The 13,117-nt window shown below is 58.6% G+C and overlaps 1 protein-coding gene across 1 annotated transcript in view; it reads right to left on the bottom strand.

Annotated features, from left to right (window-relative positions):
• Positions 1–13,117, bottom strand: part of LRP5 (LDL receptor related protein 5) — a 104,823-nt gene that overhangs the window by 74,449 nt on the left and 17,257 nt on the right. The window lies entirely within an intron of this gene.

Genomic DNA, 13,117 nt, shown 5'->3' with positions numbered 1-13,117 from the left:
CCCCAGGCCACGGTGACTCTCTCTGCCACGCCCGTCGCCTCCCATGGGGATGCCGCAGCCGCACTGGGCCTCTAGGGGCCGCAGAGAAGTCACCGTGACGGCAAGGGAAGGGGATGTGAGGGCACCAGTCCTGGCCGGGAGAGCCTGAGGACTCCCGTGCGATTCCCGGACCCGCTGTCCGCGCTCAGGCCCCTTCCTAGGACGGCGGCCTCGGTGTCCCAGTCCGGAATGCCACCCCTCAGCTCAAACCCCTCCGCCAGCTCCCTGTGCCGCTGGGACTGAGGCCAGGCTGCCAGAGCGAGCGCCCCGCTCAAACCCAGGCCACGGCCTCCGCAGGCCGCGCGGGGACACCGGAGGGCTCAAGGTCAGGACCCCCCGTGGGGCTCCCCACTGCCCCTGCCCCGTCAGTCTTACAGCTCTGAGGCAGGAAGGGAGGCTGCAAAGATCAAACGGGGGGTGATGAGCCACATCGAGCTGGGCGTCCTGACCTCTCGCAAGGAAGAGATGGCCACAAAGGACATCTGTCCCCAAATCTCTGCCCCAGGCAGGTATAAACAGAGAGTACAGAGCATTGGTCCTCACGGGCTGACAGCTCTTTGCGATTCGCACGCAGAGCTGTGCGGGCTCCTCTGGACCCCGGGGACCCCGTGCGTGGGCCTGGGCTGGGGGTGACATCGCGCCCATCTTACTGAAGGGGAAGACGAGACTTCGAGAAACACCTGCGCGGCCAGGCTGAGCAGCCCCCGCACTCTGGAACCCGTATCGTATTATTTCTCGGTGAATAGTTACTTCAACAGGAAGTTTCTAGGAATTAAAAAATGGAACCTTCCCTGTTCTCCCAGCTTCTTACAGGAATCTTTCCCAACGTGCCGAGGGTCCCAGCGGACCCTGCGCTCCAGGAAGGCCCGCTAGCCCGGGTAAGAGCAGTGCCCAGCAGCTGCTGTGTAAAACATTTCCCCCGCCCCACCCAGCCTCCAGCACCCACCTTCAAGAAGGTGAGTTACCTCTGCCCCGTAAGAGGTGTGGAGGAAAGGGGGGGGGGGGCTGTCCAGAAGGGTGTAGGGCCCCACCCCCAGCTAGAGGCTCTGGAGAGTGGAGAAGGGACGCCCACGGCCACAGGCCTGGCCGGCAGCTGGGTGCCGTGCAATGGTCAGGTGCCAGCCAGTGGGAGAAGGGGGAGGATGGTGGCCGGGGCTAGGGAGGGTCCAGAACCTCCAGAGGAGGAAGAACCCATGACCACCAGAGGCCGGGGGGGGGGGGCCTTCCCTGGGAACAGGGCCACATGTGGGATCTGGAGGACACAGGGGCAGCAGCAGGCAAAGCCACAGCAAACAAAGACACCCCACGGCACGCCCAGGGTGATGGGCGTGCCCGCAGCACATTCCCATTCGTCACCATCGTGACGCTCCCGGCCACCCAGAGCAAGGATTACCAGCAAACCCGTTCCGCCCGCGAGGTTTAAGGTGCCCAGGCTCCCGAAGTCCCCGGCGGCAGGTCCCCTGGCTCGTCCCCACTCGTCCAGCAAAGGCACGACCTGCCCAAGCACGCGCAGTCGAGATTCCACACTATGGTTCTTAACCTTCTGAGGGTCACGATGTTCCCTGATAAGCTGGTCCTCTCCCCACAGACACACAGAGGCACACACACAGTGCTGTCACCAAGCCCCATGACGTCCCCCCCCCCCCCCCCCGGGAGGACCTTGCTGAGGCACACAGGGAGAAGCAGCTCACTTCTCTTACTATACATCAGGATCCGTCTCAGGAGGGAGTGAGCTCCCTGTTGCCACAGGTAATCAAGGGGAAGTAGGAGAGGACAGGTGAGGGGCTGCAGGGGAGGTGGACGGCCCCGCAGACAAGTAGTCTCCAATCGGCTGCTCTCCAGCCAGGACGTGTGGGGTGCGGGGGGCGGGGTGGGGAGGGGGCAAGTCGCTAGCCCAAGTGTTAGCCAGGAACCCAGAACACCCTACCCCCCAACAGAGGTCTCTGAGTGGGCAGGGGTGCTGAGCCGGGAGGGGAGAGGGAGGAAGGGAGCTCTTGGAAGCTGCCCCAGGCACAAAAAATCCTAGCTGTCTGTTCTTTCTCCCCAAACTGGAAAGACCACATTTTCACCACGGTTTACACTCTGGGCAGTTCAGGTGTATCCTTCAAAGGCCACAGATTGGGGGGGTGGGGGGGGGGTGGGTGTTTTTCAATTTTTTGTGCTTCCCCCAAAGTGAGACTCTTGGGGAGGGGAGCCACCCTGGGAAGCCAGGGGTGGGTGGGCGGCAGGCAAACGTGGGTGCAGCCCGGGCAGGCGCGGCCCCAGCGGGCAGGCCCTTTCCAGGAGGAGCCACTCCTGCTTCTAGACTGTTTAGAAAGCATGGCACACTCAACCCCTAAGTCCCCAGAGGCACCCACCTCACTCTCCAGTCCCCTGGGAACCCACAGAGAGGGGGACTTCCGCAGCTAAGAGAAGGCAGCACCCGCTCTCCCGGTGGCCTGCTCAGGGCCTGGAGGACCCCGGCCAATTGGACCCCCCACCAGGAGACAGGGCCTCCCGGGGGGGGGCCCCCTCCACTCCCCCAGGTGGAGAGTCGCTAGGGGGCAGGACAGACAGAAGCCAGCCTGCCATGGTGATGCTGGTGGGGGCAGGGCCCGGGGGAGCACAAACGTGGGGAAGGTCCCAGGACAGCAGTGAAGAGGGAGAGTGCACTGCACCGAGCCTAGGACAGAGCTGGCCCGGAGAGCTATGGCAGAGCACCGTGGAGCTCCATCTGGGACACGCAGAGCCCACCCTCGTGTCCTATGTTGCAGTGCGGGAAGCAGACAAGAAACACTAAATACAACAGAAAAGGCAAAGTTCGTGCCTTGAAACATCAATGCTATGGTTTGGAAAAACAGAGCAGGGTATAAAGGGTTTGGGGTGGGGGGGGCTGTCATTTCACATAAAATGGTCAAGGCAGTCCCCCTGAGAAAGTAACAACTGGGCCAAGACCCGAGGGGGTGAGAGAAGGGAGGCACCACCAGCCGAGGGAGGAGCCAGTGCAAAGGTCCTGGGGTGAAGCGTGCGGGAGGAGCATACGCTGGTTCTATGCGCTTGCTCCTTCCCGCCAGGCAGCCTAACTATGTGTCCAAGACCCTCTGATCCCACAGCCCCCTGCGAGTCAGGGGTCTCAGCTGCCTGCCCCCCAGGTGAGACGACTGTAGCTCTGGGAAAGGCACTTGACCTGCCCCAGGTCACTCAACTCAGGGACGATCCGTTGACTTGTGGCCTGAGGTTCTGGGCAGTGAGAAGAAGGAATCACAGGAAGAAAGTGCAACGTAAGAGGGAAGAGAGGAGGGCGGACAGGCTGAGAGCAGGAGCCACTGGCCTGGCCACCTCCCAGCTCCGAACCCACAGGCATTGCCGCGAAAAACAGACTGTCACCTGGTGGCCGCGGATACCGGGACAACCCTTCCAGAAAACACTGTGGTAAGGGGTATTAAGGACATAAAAACATCTAAGCCCTCTCCCCGGGGATCACCCTTACAGGAATTCATCCCGAGGAACACCCAGAGGAAGGAAAAAGGTCTTGGTCACAGTATTTGCTTTGCTGCAGCCTTACTTGTAATAAAAAATAAACAAAATGCCTCCCGAGTCAGAGGTAACCAGACTATTCTGTCAGCGCAGTCACATCCACACACATCACAGGAAAATGGTTGCGGTAACATCAGAGAATGTGTCAGACGCCGTCTGGGTGGTGAAAGCACCCACACGCCACCTCCCTGTAAGCCCCGGTTTGCACGAGATCCGCGGATGCGGGAACGCACTCGTGGGGGGAACAGGAGACCGGACAAGGGAAAGCTAACCCTGTTGGGTCTCCGGGTAAAATCACTTTTTATGTTGCCACCCCAAGTTCCATTTAGGTTGCTACAAAGTTATCTGTTATCTAAGCGTTTTTCAGGACCACGCGTCAGAAGGGCCACGGACCGGTCGGCCCTCCCACCGCTCAGACGTGACCCTCTCGGACTGCGACGTCTGGTCTGGGATGGGGGTGATCACTGTACCTGTGCGGCCGTGAGGCTTGGCCAGGGCGATGCATACAAAGGCTCGGGCCAGGAGCAGCACGACAGCAGCAGGGAGGGCCAGCGCCGAGCCAGGTCTGTTCCAGAACATTCACAGACTTGGACGCGGGAGGGGGGGTGGGCGGGGGCCTGTCGCCGGGAGATTTGGGGCAAAACTTCAGAGGCAGGAAATGAGACCTGCTCTTCGTTAAAAGGTACTGCGGCGCCCCAAGCACACCGAATCCCCCATGACTTTCTTCCTTGGTCCTGGTTTCCCAGTTGGCTTAACCAGGCGCAGAGTACCCTTTCCGTGACCCTGGGTTTCCACGGCCCCTTCTTGGCATGACCCTGAGGACCCCTCACAGAGTCCTGCGTTCTCTCCACGCCTCTGTGGTGCCAGGGGCCTGGAAGCAGGTGGTCTGATGTTCCCGGCACGCTCGGCCGGTGTGGGACCAAGGCCGGCTCCTTCTCCCTCCGGCCTCGGGTGCCAGGGCCCGTGATCAATTCCCAGTCCCCACCGCAGCAGGAGCCTGAAACCCCAGCACCAGCCATCCCCCCCGTTACCCCGTGTAAGCACATCCACTATTTACACACGGAATTCATAGCAGATGTCCGGGCTTCCGTGGCAACACCCTGTATTTTATGCTGTTCACATGGTGACGCTAAACACAAGCAACTCAAGGTAACCCAATCTGCCCCTCGTCCACCGAACGAGCAACGCTTTCAGCACACGCCCTATTGATACTCACCAAGCGTTACACTGCTCATGGCCGAGCAGGCAAGGCCTGGACACAAAGCTGTGGATCCGTCAGCCGGGAGCCACCCTTTGTCCCACGCCAGCCCCACGGGGAAGGAAGACTACGCGGGCCCGCATTCGAGGAGCCCAGAAACCGACGGGGCAGGACACACGCTGCGCACGCACAGTTAACCTAGGCGGGAAGAAACGGCAGGTGAGGGCCACGGTCAGGGGGTGCCTGGAGCCTGAAGGAGACCGAGCCGTCGGCCGGACCTGGCAGGCTTCCTGGAGGAAGGGAGACCGGGGCCTTGAAGGATGATTAGGGAATGCTGAGCACGTCTAGGCTCGACACCGAGATGCCTCTGTCCACTAAGTTAATTTTACTCCCGACGGCTTCCAAGCCACTTACCCAACTGGCCCCGGGTGCCTGCTGGCAGTTCGTCCAAAAGGGTTTCGATGCTACCCTCTCGCACACCCGTCCCCAGGGGCAGGCGCGCCACCACCTCTCCCACCTGTGCCACTCGTCCGGTGCTCCCGGGTCCACCTCCACCTTCCCTCTGCTGGTCTCCTGTCCGCCTGTCCAGGCCTGCAGCAGCACCGAGCAGACCCCTCCTGACTCTCCCCTCCCCGTCCCCTCACACATTTTACAACCGGCTTCCCAAGTTGTGTCTGCGGGGACCTTTTTATGGAAGCTTCAGGTTTTCACGGCACGAGAAAGCAAAACCGTCACGGCTTGGCTGGCGGCACAGAGAGATGCAAACGACGCTTCTCACACTGCGGCTTGTGGCGGCGGAAGCCCGGCTTCGGGAGCGCGGGAAATGACAGCGGGCGGTGGGCGGAGGCGACGGCCACACGACAGCACGAATGCGCTTCACGCCGCTGGACTGGACGCTGTGTAATGGTTACGATGGTCAACTTTACGTGATGTGTATTTTAACACTGCTATTTACAATAGTAAAAATGAAACCGGATGGTGGGGCGGCATAGAATATTATAAGCTACTGCAAAGAATGCCTTAGAACTACAATTACAGCCTTCGTTCAGGATTTTGTTTTTAAATTTTTTAACGTTTATTTGTTTTTGAGAGAGAGCGAGTGAGTAGGGAAGGGGCAGAGAGAGAGAGAGAATGAGCAGGGGAGGGGCAGAGAGAGAGGGAGACACAGAATCCAAAGCAGGCTCCAGGCTCTGAGCTGCCAGCACTGAGCCCGACACGGAACTTGAACTCACGAACCGTGAGATCATGACCTGAGCTGAAGTCAGGTATTTGACCGACTGAGCCACCCGGGCGCCCCCAGCATTTTGTTTTTAGATGTTGGGCAGTCATCAGAGCATGTCCACGATATGCTATTCGTTTATTTCATCCAGTGTAGACTCATTTATTCCTATCCCATTAAATGGGTTAAGATCCAATATTCCCATTTACTCTGATGTCCATACCTCCCTGGACTGGGATAGTGAGAGTCCCTTCACACTGGCTCTTGCATCCTCTGGGCACGTCCCCATTACCCGCTGAGGATTTCTTTACCTTCTGGCCCAGTGACACGCTCCGGGCATAGGTGCCCCTTCCCCTGCCCCAGCCCTGGAGCTGGCATCTCCTCTGAGGAGCCCTGGTTCCTCTCCGGGGACAGTGGGACAGAAGCCCAGACCCAGGGGCTCCTGGGGGGCTCAGTCGGTTGAGCGTCCGGCTTCCGCACAGGTCATGATCTCACGGTTTGCGGGTTCGGGCCCCATGTTGGGCTCACTGCGTCAGCACAGAGCCCGCTTCAGATCCTCTGACTCTCCCTCTCTCTGCCCCTCCCCTGCTCATGCATTCTTACTCTCTCTCCCTCTCTCGAATATAAATAAACATTAAAAAAAAAATTTTTTTTAGAAGCCCAGACCTGGGCATTGGGTGTGCTCACCGCCACCTGGAAGTCACCGCCTCTGGGGCGAGACAGAGACAGAGGTAGAAAAACATGGGGGGGGGGGCACCCTTTTTACCCACACATCCCATCTCTGAGCTTGCCCACTCGCTAAGTTGTACTCACAACCGCCAGGTCACCGGGGGAGCCTCTGGGATCGCCCGCAGACACACACGCACGTGCACAGGCTCAAGCACCCGCCCTGCCCTCTTGTTTCCGCTCCCACATTGCACACAAGCGCCCTTTTCATGATCTACTACTTAGTGCCACGCTGTTCACGTTTCTGTGCATTTTGTCGGGGGGTGTCGCCGTTAAAAACGGCCCCCAGGCCTAGCGCTCGAGTGCCGTCTAGCGCACCTCCGTGCAAGAAGGCCGCGGCGTGCCTGGGAGACAAAACACGCGTTCGACGGGCTTCCTCCAGGCACGACTCACCCGCTGCTGGCCGCGCGTTCAGCACTAACGCACCAGCCGCACATACTAAATAAGGTGTCTTTAAACAAAAGCACATGGGAAACATCACGTGCTCATCGGCAGAGGAAGATGTTGGGTTCACGGGAACCCAACCCTGCGCCCCAGGAACGGCGGTTCCGTATTCGCGAACCCAGCGTGCGTGGGGACCCTGCAGACCACGACTGCCGCCAACACGGAGAATCGTCCGCACGAACACGCATACGCCTTCATACACACCTGCGCCCAGAGCCATTTCTGAATCTCCTTCCGCGTGTCCGACACGCGGTACCAAACCGTGGGTGTGCGGGTGCCCCCTGCAATGTCACCCAATGCCCTGGGGCTGTTTCTGATCTTTCCCCCCTTTCTGGGTGTGTCAGTATCTTCTCCAAAGTGGAAACCTGGCTTTTGTGACTGGCAATCTATTTGCTCATTCACTCACCGTAACCGACTTCCCAACTGCCCCCAGTCTCTGCCGCCGGCCACCGCTCGCCGCACCCCGCCTCGCCTCTCGGACGCCAGGAGCCCCAGGCCCTGCTACCACCGGCACCCGCGAGCCGCACCCCGTCACTACCCCTCTTCCTCGCGCGCCAGGAGCCTACACGTGTGCACCGGGACAGGAAAGGAAGAACGGAGCCCTGAGTCCACAGATCGACGCGGTGGGAAGTGACATCTCCCGGATATGGTCTTCCTACCCCTACGCCTCCTTTAGTGTCCTTCTAACAAACCGTATCACTTTTCCATACAGTCTTGCACGTTATTACTTAGATATAATCCTAGCTACTTAACTTCAAACCATCATCTAGGGCGCCTGCGTGGTGCAGTCCACTGAGCATCCGACGTCGGCTCAAGCCATGATCATAGAAGTTCAAGCCCCGCGTCGGGCTCTGTGCTGACAGCCAGGAGCCTGAAGTCTGCTTCGGATTCTGTGTCTCCCTCTCTCTCTGCCCCTCCCCTGCTCACACCGTCTCTCTCAAAAATAAACATTAAAATTTTTTTTCTTAATTAAAAAAAAATAACGCTAACAGAGGAACTACAGAATTCCCTTGAATGTTATGATAAAGCATGAAACTTCAAAGGCACTGAGGCTGGGTGCAGGGGGAGGAGTGTTCAGGGCAATGTGGAAGCCTCTCCCCACCCCCCCACCCCCAGGCAGGAAAGTTCTATTTCCCCTGTAAGAGGAAATGCACGAAAAAGCGCAGATCTGGCTAAAGTGACAGGGATCGAGGAGAAATCTGTGCAGCCGCCCAAACTGCAAGTGAGCTCGGCTCCCCAGCTCTGCGCTCAGAGACGCTCAGTCCCTCACTTCCAAGTGCAAGAATCACGCACCTGACGGCCAAGCACAGAAGGCAGGGATGTGAAAATGGCTGTGGCTCCACCACGAGCACCGACCTCAGCAAAATCCGACCGCTGGTTTCTCATGGCGACTTCTCGATTGACTCTCTTTAACGCGGGCAGCCCCTCGAAGCCGGGGACCTCCCCACCCCGCGCCTCCGGCCCCCCCCCCCCCCCCCCCCCCCCCCCCCGGCACCAGGGACGCACCCTCCCGCCCTTCGCGGCTCGGCGACCACGATCCCAGCCACAGTCTTACCTTCCGTCTCCAGCCTCTACCCAGTGACGACGGGCTCCGCTCTGCGACACATTCCGCAGCGGCCTCGACGTTCTCCAGGGGAGTCTTGACATTTACAGCAATAATAAAATGTTGGGTTTCCTTTGGCTGAACAGATGTTCTGCCTTTCATGGAAAGGCTCTGCAAACTCAAACTTGCCGGCCTGAATGGGCTGAGCCGGGGTGGAACCCTCTGTGACGTCTCCGGGCGCTCCGGGACGGCTCTGCTCCCCAGGCTCCCTCCTCACCTGACCTGTCACGGCCCCCCCCCCCCGCCCAGATTCCCCTCCATGCCCCCACTCCCACCAGAGGAGACGAGGAGAAGCCCACCCTCTCCACCACCGTGCCTGCGGCCGCTCCTACCCGAAAGCCCCTCCAGGTCCCTCACCGAGCCCGGGTGAAAGCCAGGTCCTCTGCGACACCGCCCAGCTGGGGGCAAGGATGGGCCAGCTGCCCAAGGGGACGTGAGCCTTCGAGGCTGCCCCTGGCAGGCAGGGCTTCTGGCCGAGGGCCCTCCCTCCACCCCCCCATTCCAGTGCTATCCAGCTAATGGCCCATCCATCGATGGGGTGTGTTGACGTGTGCACAAGAATAATGAATAAATATGACAGTTCGCTTCAAATCCAGAGCAGATACAGCCAAGGTTCGCATAAGACTATACATAACCCATTAAAAGGCCTGTTTATCTATCCCCAAACCAAGGCTGCTCGGGCTATAAAGAGCTTTTATTACAACCACAAGGGTGGGGAATTCAGAACCGACAAAACTTGAGTGGTGCCTCCTGGGGCAGGGCAGGTGGGGGAAGGCTAGAAAGCAGCTCCAGGAATCTTCCGGAACAGTGGAACACCTACTCTCGACCTGGGCTAAGGCGGTGAGCTGCGGACATTCCCGCAGAACCAAGGCCACGGCCTCTCACCCCGCCTTCCCTGTCCCAGCCCAGCCACGTGGGTCAGTGCCCTGCCCTCCAGGCTTGCCTCTCACCTGCTGGGCTCCTGGCGTCTCCCACCTGCTCCCGCATCCACAGGCTGCGCCAGCCTGGGCTCCCTGCACAGCTCGCAGCCCTTTCTCCAGCTCGATCGCCCCATTTCTGCCGTCCCCGAGCTGTCACACTGATCTCCCTCTCACACACACACACACACACACACACACACACACACACAGTAATTAACCCTGAGGTCCAGGCAAGTTTCCCGAGCAGGGACCACATTTCAAAGGTCAGGGAAGCAGATGAACAGGAAACTACAGGGGCAGGTTCGGGGGGCGGAGCAGGAAAGAAGAAATCAGCTGCGAGAGATACAAAGAAACTGAAGTTTCAGACACTTCAGGGCGAACGAAGCCTAGAGGACACAGGCTCATTAAAGGGTTTCCATTAAACAGGGAGATGGGCTGGGGGTCCCCACTATCCCCTGCACGAGGGGGGCCGTGCCCGGGGGCAGGCAGGCGGATGCTCCAGCCAGAGCAGAGGACCAGCCTGGGCTCAGCCCCTCGGGAAAGTCCAGGGGCACAAGCAAAGGCCCAGGACCTGGCACAGACCCACCGAGCCAGAGGGACCCCTGAGTATCAGCTGGGTAGCCCACCGCCCCCAAGGGCCTCTCTGAGGGTCCCAACCCTGGCCCGTGTGACACGGAACCCTTCCAGGGGTGACTGCGCGGCCCTAAGTCCCACCCCGCAGGGGGTCACCCCAGCCCGGGACATCTCCAGGGATGACTGTCGGAGGGTCATCAAGCCTCCCACCTCGCAAGCCCCGGAAACCCCTTCTCGACTGAAGCCGGCTCCCCGGAGCCCGGCCCCCAGCCCAACTCCCACACGGGACAGCAGACCCCAGAGGGATGGGCAGAGAAGGAACTGGCATCTGCTGTGGGCCTACTCAGCCTCTACCTTAACCCAGTTCAATCTCATAACACCCCCTGCTCCCCACCCCTGGCCCTGATGGAGGAGCAAGCTTTATTTGGGGGGGGGGGGTTATCCCTCCAGCAGCTGAAGCCCACACAGCAAAGGGCGGAGCCAAGAGGTAGAACCCCAACCCTAAGCTGGCTTCTGCCTCCACCCCCTGCCACCATGCCACATGTCACCCAGATCTATCTCGGGGGATAAACCCCAAAAGCAACCAACAAGCAGCCTCACAGAACATAAAGGTGGACACCCCACGTCTCTTGACATGAGTGGCTGAGAGCTTACTTTGACCTTGGATTCAGGCACAAAGCTGGGCCACTCCACACAGCCAGCAAACAGGGAGGATGCCCAGAGGGGACAACTGTGAAGAAGTCACCCCAAAGCAAGGGTGACAGGGAAGAAGAGTGCTGGTGATGTCCCGTGTCCCTTTGGGCACAGCCCAGCTCACACACCGGTAGTCGACCTTTTTTCCCCCCAACCTGTAAAGCCAGCCTAGGGAGAAGGGGGCACAGTCTAGCACGGAATTGCCATTTTAAAGGCTCTGAGAAGTCCTGCAGTGAAGAAACCTACGTCATGCTCTATACCCAGGACTTCCCAAGTGTATCTGATGAAAAGAGCATCTTTTAGTTTGGGCCCAGGGGACACATTTCGAAAAAATACCGGCCTGAAGGTGAAGCGAAACAGAAAACACAAAGGTAAAACTGAACAGGACACATCCTCGGAGAATGGGCAGACACCACAGGTCCCCAAGTGCTGGCCGTCTCCAGCTCGGCACACTCACTTGCCACCCCCAGCCACCTCCTCCCCCTTTCGTGGACAAGAAGCCTGATGTCCACCAAGGCTGGGGGCTCTGTGGGGCTACATGGTCTTCTGGCCAGAGAGGACGTCTGTCCTGCCAAAGAGGCTTTCTCCACCTGGTCACTGGGAAATCGTCTGTGACAAACCACCCCACGTACAAATGACCCAAGAAGCTCCAGGACATTGGTCCACACGGGCAACAGAGCATCCGAGCCCTGCCAACACCACCCAGAACCACAAATGACCCACCTGACCCAAGGGCCACGTCCTTGACCCTGGCCCCAGAAGTGCACCGAAACCCCAGAGCTGGTTCCAAGGCCAGGGAGGGGAGGACCCAGCCCACACCAGGGCCAGTCACCTGAGACAAATCGCCTTTTCGAAAACTGAGTCCACAAATGGAGCCCAGCAGTGGTGGAGGTCAGGGTGTGGCTATGAGCCCCGCAGAGATTTCCCTGTGAGGGAAATGAAGCCATTTCCTCTACCAACTATGCTTTAATTGGGCAAATATATAGATTTCCCTGCAGTGACCGTGCAGGTGCTGACAGGTGAGGGGGCCTGAAGGAAGCGGGCGGTCAGGGCTCACCACCTCGGTCTCCCCCTCCAGCTCTCTCGTGCGCTCGCTCACACGCGTGTGCACGGCCTCACACGCACGCACACACTCACTCTGCACGCCTGAATTTAGCCACCGCGGAATGCTACCAACTCACTGATACCTAGGACAAGTTTGTAGGAAATATGACATTTGATTTATGTCTGCCAATGTGCGTTTGCACTAATTAGAAGGTTTGGGGCAGAGCAGGGGAAAATATGTATTTCAAAGGCCCAGTTTGACTTGCCAGAAACCAGCCCGTTACTAACATTCTTATTTTCGACAAAATATAGCATTCTGATTACATAGCATTTCGGTTCAACAGCTCCCCGCTCCCGGAAGTGGCCCAAGGCCATGGCAGAGACTGACTCGGGGGCCCATTCCAGCGGATGGGGAGGCAGTGGCTTCCATCCAAAGCCCTGAGGCCCCATGGAAACAGGCACCAGGTGGCCACTCAGAAGGTGAGGCCACCCAGGAGAGCCTCTGGCCTCAGTGTCCTCCCCACACGCCCTTATAATGAAGTCGCCTATTTAAATGCACCGGGGGCTCTGCAGCCTTTCTCCTTGACAGATGAAAGAAAACAGTTTTATAATTCAAATGGCAATTAAGGGGTAGGCAGTGGGGCCTGGGGCCACCAATTTTAGTCCCCGCATGACCCCAAGCAAGTTTTGCAGGCTCTCCTAGCCTTAGTTTCCTCATCTACATAATGGGCACCCAGTCCCCAGAGCGGCTGCAAGGATTAAATGAGTCCATCGAACAGCCCTTAGACCCCGCCTGCTACACCGTGAATGGGTAGTAACTATGAGCTATTTTTACTCATTAAGTCTAGGTATTTGTACCATGGGTGCTCTGAGGCAGGATGCATTAACCAAAAACTAAAGATTGCATTAAATACATACCCCAGGGGCGCCTGGGTGGCTCAGTCAGTTGAGCATCTGACTCAGCTCAGGTCATGATCTCACAGTTTGTGAGTTCGAGTCCCGCATCAGGCCCTGTGCTGACAGCTTGCTCAGAGCCTGCAGCCTGCTTCAGATTCTGTGTCTCCTCTCTCTCTGCCTCTCCCCTGCTCATGCTCGGTCTCTCTCTGTCTCTCAAAAATAAATAAATGTTAAAAAAAAAAATT

The sequence above is a fragment of the Prionailurus bengalensis genome, chromosome D1, assembly GCF_016509475.1.
Source record: "Prionailurus bengalensis isolate Pbe53 chromosome D1, Fcat_Pben_1.1_paternal_pri, whole genome shotgun sequence".
Classification (NCBI taxonomy): domain Eukaryota; kingdom Metazoa; phylum Chordata; class Mammalia; order Carnivora; family Felidae; genus Prionailurus; species Prionailurus bengalensis.
The sequence above is the reverse complement of the archived record's forward strand: the minus strand, read 5'-3'. Positions and strand labels throughout refer to the sequence as shown.